The sequence below is a fragment of the Gekko japonicus genome, unplaced genomic scaffold, assembly GCF_001447785.1.
Source record: "Gekko japonicus isolate JY-2015 unplaced genomic scaffold, Gekko_japonicus_V1.1 scaffold985, whole genome shotgun sequence".
In the NCBI taxonomy this organism is placed as follows: domain Eukaryota; kingdom Metazoa; phylum Chordata; class Lepidosauria; order Squamata; family Gekkonidae; genus Gekko; species Gekko japonicus.
In genome coordinates this window covers 366,254-373,639 of record NW_015172032.1, presented here as the reverse complement: position 1 = coordinate 373,639, position 7,386 = coordinate 366,254, and positions in this window count along the sequence as shown.

Here is a 7,386-nt window from a genome sequence, read left to right as displayed (position 1 = left end):
AAATTGAAAACTGTCATGTTTTTGCATCAGCTCTTTCCCGTTCAACTCTTTCCTGGCGTGGCGTCAGAGGTCTTCCTTGGGGAGCGGGAGTTTCTTTCTCGCACGGCAGAGGCTTGGTCAGAGAGGATTACCCACTGCTGACCCCGCCAACGCCGCCGGCCTTGGAAGGGTGGCGGGGGGAGTGAAAAGCCAGCGCCAAGCCCGCCCTGCATGACCTGTCCCCGAGGTGGCAAGGAGCCCCCTGGCTGGTCTTCAGCAGCAGAGGCCGGGCAGGGGGAGAGAGCAGGGTGCTTCCTCCTCCTCGTGGGAGCTCAGCTGGCCGTGGCAGGGAGGCAGGCAGGCACCAAGGAGGGAGGCATGGTGGGCAGGAGGTGTCCCTCCTCAGCAGCCCTCCCCTATGACCACCCTCTCCTGGCAGCAGCAAGGACAGCCAGGGCAGCAGCAGGCGGCGCGGAGTGACTGGCTGCTGGACCGGCTGAGGGTAGCAAGGGTGGGGGGAAGGAAGAGGAGCCGAGGATTAGGGGCCCATAAAACCACGCGAGGGGGGGGTTTGTCCAATGATGCTAAACAAATTTAAGCACTGGAGCACAGTTTCCTACCACTTAATTGATCTTGATAGAGGTGCCACCTAATGCATTCTTTTGCTACTGTGTTTGCAGCTCTGTGTTTGCTACTATTTCCTTTTGCTACTGTGTTTGCAACAATAGTAGGAATACCTAATTCAAGGAAGAAACCCTGCCACATCCCACACACCTCCTAATACTCACTAAGGCTTGTAAGACAATGAAGGACATGAGCACCACAGATCTCAGTTTGACCCAGAAGTCATCAATACCCTAGTTCAAGAACTAATTTCCAATGTTGGAAAATAACACAAAGCAAGGAGGCATTTAGCCACCTGTAAAAGCATTGCTACACCACTGAGTAGCTATATACAACTAACCAAAACCAGATTATGAATTACTGGTTCCCAAAGATGGACTTCCAGGATCCCCAGTATTTTCCTCTCAGGAGGTAACATTTTCAGAAGGTATAGTAACAAAATGAGAACACGTGCAGAGTACTTTTAGTTCACCACTAATCGTACAATCCTGTATATGTTTAATCAGAGGTAAATTCTGCAATATTCAATATAATATGTCACAGCATTCTACCATGCCAGTTTCCCACAGTTTCCACCCCCCTCAGTGCTCCTGGGGGTTGCCAGCAAAGGGCTGCCAAACGTAGTTCCTGAAGACATTACCTTCCATCACTTCCTCTTCTCAGAGGCAGGAAAAGAATGCCATTTTGCCCCTTCTTCACACTAAGAGAAGTTGCTACAGCAGAAAAAAAAATCATTGTGAGATATATATTGTGTATGTATATGTATGTCTGCGTGTGTGTATATATAAGGTATTGTATAGCCTGATTCTGAATAGGGGAAGAAATAGAGGCTTTTAAGAGGTAATACACTAGCTCATTGGGCCTTTCTTAACCATAAGAGTTCTTCATTGGTGAATTTGTTCTCCCCTGTTCCCCCTGGGGAAGGAATACAATTATAGACCTTGTCAATAGAGAGCCAATGTGGTGTACAGGTTAAGAGTGCCAGATTGGTATCTGGAAGCCCCAGAAGACTTTGGAAGCTCACTGGATGACTTTGGGCATTTCTCTCAGCGTAACCTACCTCACAGGATTGTTATGATGATAAAAGGGGGGATAGAAGAATGATGTGAGCTGCTTTGGGTTCCCATTGGGGAGAAAGACAGGGGATAAACAAACAAATGGAGTTCCCGGGTCCTTCCTCCCCTCTTGAGGAGAGAACCCTGGAATGGAGGGGAGATTGCCTCTAATGGATGACCCATGCCTTGCTCTTGGCAGCAGCAGGACACCCCCACCCCCTTATAAGGCATAGGATGGTTGGAGGGGGAAATGAAAAAATGCTGTGGAGAAAATGAGTTCTTGCACTCTTCAGTGAGTTCAGTTAACAGCCACCTGTTTGCAAGCCAGACAGGGCCAAAACTGGGAGACTGAGGGAGAATCCCCTCCCACTAGGAGTTGTAAAAAGGTTAATGGCCCTGACTGCCTCCAGGGAGGAGCTTCTCCCCACTGTTTGTGACTGCCCCATCCAAGCACCCCCAAGAAAATAAGTTGAAAGTCAGAGTCGTATATATCATTTCTGTCCAAAGGTGGTTGGTTTATTTCTTTCTTTTTTAAAGCAAAGCCTAATCACACCAGTCAAGGATGATCTTGACCAACAACTGACCCAGCTTCTCCTGGCTGCATGGAACCAAGCTGTGACATGTGGCATCTTTCACAACTCCAAGCAACATGTCCATATTCTAATCATAAATTCAGAGTCCAAGGAGTTTCTGATATGGAACTGAAATCTGCATAGAAATTCATCACATGAAAGTATTCTGAAGCCTATGCTTCATCTTCTTTTCATTTGCAAACAAATACCCTCCCCTTTTAAAAATAGTATAATAAAAGGTGCCATCTTGGAAGCCTTGCTATCAGACCCCGAAATCTTCTCAATAGTATGACAGCTTGCTGCATGGAAGTGGAAATGGATGCATGCAACCTTCTTATTCTGCTGATATACAGAAATCAATCATTCACTCTTAGGCTACCCTTGTGAATTCTTTACTCATGTTATTCCACATACCAAGCAAAGATATTTCTTCAATGATTTCCTCATACTTCCTAAGTTCCAATAGTGGAAAGAGTAGACAGGATTATCGTGTCAGAAAATGGCACATTCTCATGATCAAGAGTCCTTAGAAGAAGAGTAGGCATTAATACCCCACTTTTTTCTACCTTAAAGGTAAAGGTTCCCTTGCTCGAAAGCCAGTCAAATCCGACTCTAGGGTTGCAGTGCTCATCTCCATTTCAAAGCCTAAGAGCCAGCGCTGTCTGAAGATGTTTTCGTGGTCATGTGGCTGGCATGACTAAACACCAAGGTGCACGGAATGCTGTTACCTTCCCACCAAAGTGGTACCTACTTATCTACTTGCAATTTCTTGCTTTCAAACTGCTAGGCTGGCAGGAGCTGGAACTAGAGACGGGCGCTCACTCCGTCATGCGGCAGCTCGGGTCTCGAACTGCTGAACTACTGACCTTTCACAGCCTGCAGTTCAGCGTCTTAACCACTTGAGCTACCATGGCACATTCTCATGATCTAGAGTCCTTATAAGAAGAGTAGGTATTTATACCCCACTTTTTTCTACCTTAGGGAAGCTCAAAGCAACTTAAAGTCACATTCTCTTCCTCTCCCTACAACAGTCACTTTCTGAGGTAGGTGGGCTTGAGAGAGTTCTGAGAGAACTGTGACTGGCCCAAAGTCACACAGCAAGCTTCATGAGGAGGAGTGGGAATCAAAACCGATTCTTCAGATTAGAATCCACTGTTCTTAACCACTACACCATGCTGGCTCTCTGGATGTTTGTCTCTATCCCAGGACTGCCTGCATATAAAAGGATACATAGACAAACATACAGAAAGGCACTTGGTTCAAATAAACCTTTCTGAGCTCATGGGAACTATTGGGATTTTGAGAACATATAGTCAGCACCATCTCAAAATGGCTGTCAGACAGACATGTCATCAATCACAAAACAGCTACCATGGAAACCATACATTTTAGGGAGGTTCTTAGGCAAGAACCGTCCTGTGATGAAAGTAGGCATTTCCAAATTTATCCTTCCTCATACACAGAAATGATTCTGCCAGGGCTCTTTGAAGCACCTCTTGGTCCAATGAGGTGGGGGAAAACCCCACCTTGTTTTGAAGGAAGCCTATCTCTGGGGAAATCCATTGGTGGATGATATGGTGCCTATAGGCACTACAGTGGGGAATCACTGAGATAAAGTATGCTTATTTTTAGTCAAAGTCATTAATTTTGGAAGTAAATGGAAACACATTTTTGTACCAGCTTATTCCAGTTTTGTTGGATATGACTCAGATTTCAAAATATGTACAACAGTGAAATTAGATCATTTTCACCTCAGGGCTTAATGGTCTTATTGACCATGATATCTGATGAGTTTTAGACAGGCTAATCAAGTTCATACACCTTTTACTTTGGATCACAAGATGACATTCCTACTGCTGAATTCCTTTCTTGCATAAGTGATCAATTCAAGACAGATAAGAATTTCCCCACACATTCTGCCTTATATCCCACCCAACTGATATGCTCTGCTGATTAACTCACTAACAAGGTAGTGTCAGCAGGATGCAACCAATGAAAGAGAAGGCAAGATTCTTATATGTCACCTTTCCATTTTTCTTTATTCCTCCACTTCTTCCCCCAGTACATTTTAGGAATTATGGTTATCAAAATGTCTAATTACAAGCCACTCTGGGAACTACATTCCAGGAATGCTCCAGTTGCCTCTCTTCCTTTCCTAAAGTACACTCAGGGGAATGCAGTTTCTGGAACATTTCATAATAGTGTCATGTCTTCTGGGAACTAAATTTTTCAGATTGCACTGAATGGAAGAAAAATGGAGGTATATAAAACCTACAATTGAGGGGTCCTCCTAGCTCTAAGGTTAGACAGACCATCAAAGTAATAAGATTACACAAATCTTTAATATTAAATATCATGTGGAAAAGGGGCATAAATCCAGATCTATACTGCACCTTGTTCTTAAGACGGATAGGTTACACTTTTAAAATATTAACACATATTTATTAAATAAGACTACAAAGGTCTAAATCAGGGTTCCACAGCATGCTGCCTGCAGGTGCTATGGCACTCACCAGTAATTTTCCTGGTGCCCACCAAGCTTTTCAGAAGTGTGGCCATTTTAAGACAGAGATTGTTATAATCTGCACTCATTCAAATTAAATGGGTTTTTTATGGCTGCCTTTTCTTTGTTTCTCTTTATTCCCCCTCTGCAATTTATTTACAAAGCAAAGAGGGAAGTACTGTATTTGGTTCTGCCTCCTAAGGTAGCCATTTTTGTTTGGCTGCACCTCCTGTGGAAGCCATTTTGGTTTGGAATCTTCCTCCTGCAGAAGCCATTTTGAGGTGGTGCTCACCATCCACTTTCAAATTCCAAAGGTGCCCACAGGTTCAAAGGAATTCCTGATATTAATGAATAAACATTTTAAGTAACACAACTTGCCTGTTTATGTTACCTTGTGTTCCATATACTAATACAATAAAATACGAAATGTTCATGTTAGCTGTTAGTTATGTTTCACATCTTTAATACAGTGAGTGCTCACATGCCAATACAGCTTAATTTCATTTAGTTAGGTTCTTGAATGAGAATTCAGCTTGAATGTGAAAGTGTAAATTCAATTACAGAGTAATTAGATACTCAATCACTCTTACATCACACTTGGGACCAGCTAAGAAAGAAGGAACTGCTGTTCACAAATATATAGGAGAGTTGAGTTAATTAGTTTAGTGTTAATTGAAGCTGAGAAAGTATGTGCATTCCCCAAGATAGATTTTGCCAAAAGCTGTCGTAATAGCACTGTTTCAGTTTCTGTGAGTGTATTGTGATATGGAACTTGCACACCAGGTACAGAACTCACTAATTGATGTTGTTCTGTTTGGTTAAATGGTTCTTGGAGTATTTTGTAAAACCTGGTTTTGTGCTTTTCTAAAGTCAGTGCTCAAGCCTTCATGTGTCTGTTAAACAAAGGGCCTGTAATTGTAGTATGGGTGAAATCATTAATAGGAGGTTCAGATCTCAGTCCAGTGAATGTGATCTGTGTGCAGCAGTAGGAAATCAACATCCAACCCCAACGACAAGAATTCTCAATTGTTTTTAATAATTTCTACTGTAATAAAATTACAGGGTTCTTTTACTCACTGTTTGATTTTTAACTCCATGAGAACTGCAAATGTAGTTCTGCATAAGTATATTTGGTGAGTACCTTGAGGCATCTCTGGATCAAGGCTGATTTACCAAAATAGTCTATCATGGTTGAACAGGTGTGTGTGTGGGGAGGGGGTCTTGGTCTTCACTATTTGATCTCTAGTGCTGTCCATTGTTGGGGGATGGGAATCAAAGTTCAGCTATCATTACATACTGTTACCTATGCAGGCAACAAAAAGCTAGGTGTGGCAGAAATACTGACCTGGGATCAAAGCTACAATAAGGTGTACCAGAAATTATTAGCGGAACGCAGGTCACTGGACAACCTGGAAGTGACGCAAATCCAGAAAAACTTGATTTACCTAAAACAGAAGGTTTGGCAACGCTCGCCAAAAAACCTAAAAGTGCTGGCTTGGAGAGTGAAGGAGCTCGTGGCATCCAGCGCCCGCCCATGTCCCGTCGCGAAAAGGTTTTTTTTCTCCAAGTCTCCACGGGATGTGCACAAACACCCAACAGCGCATGCGCACACTTCATTTAAAAACAAACAACACAGCCCCCTCCTCTTTTCCATCCCCCCCACTCCTGGCTCGGCCTGCTCGAGAGGAACTCTCTGCACTGGGTGGCAGAGGGGGAGGTTCAGGGGGGGCATGGCGGGAGGGCTGAAGCTCCTCCTGGAGGGGACCAGATGGAGGACACAGTTTGCATTCCTCTGCAGCCCTGGAAGGGGTTAAACCTGCAGAGCCTTTTGCTAGAGAGGCCACTTCTTTGCTGCGCCCAGGATTGTCCTGTGATCAGCACCTCCCCCCTAACCACGGGACCTGGACGGGACCTCTACCGGGCGTCTGATCATGCAACCGCGCATTATTTTTCTCCGGGGCAAACAGCCACGCTTCCCCCCCGCATTTTCCTGCCCATGTGACTGGGGCCTATATATAGTTTAGGGATACCTTTTAAGCAGGCCAGTAGACAGAGTAACCCATACGAAGGGCTGTGATCTACTGTTAGTTAATAAACTCAGTTTGATACAAATGTGTCTTCATTTGCACTAGCTGTTAATCTGGTGTCTCCATTTGGGATGGGCAGGCAATGAAATGTTAATAATTCTGCTGCATTACTTCCTGTGAAGCTCAAGGCCATTATGTATACTAAGGCCATATTGATCAGTTACCAATACCATTTTAGGTACTCACTAAGGTGCATTATTTGAACTTCAAGGAATACAGAGGCAATAGTACTGACACTGTAGAAAAGGAGAAGCTTAATACGAAACAAGAATTTAAAAGGGGAATGATGTAGTCCCTGTCGTACAGCAACTATGTGCATGCACACATTCACAAAGGCTGAACTCTTATCTGTGTGGCAGGAAGGCATCAGGGCTGATAACATGGGAGTCCTGCATGTTGAGCAGTATGAGGTGGGGAGTGAAGTGGCTTGGGACTAGACTATTTCCTAGGTTTAGAAACAACAATAGAAGACTTGTGATTACAGGATGCAATTAGGAACTTCTTGAGAACACCTAGTAGAATGCAGGGCAGAACTTGTGGTATCTGAGATCCCACAGTTAGGCAAT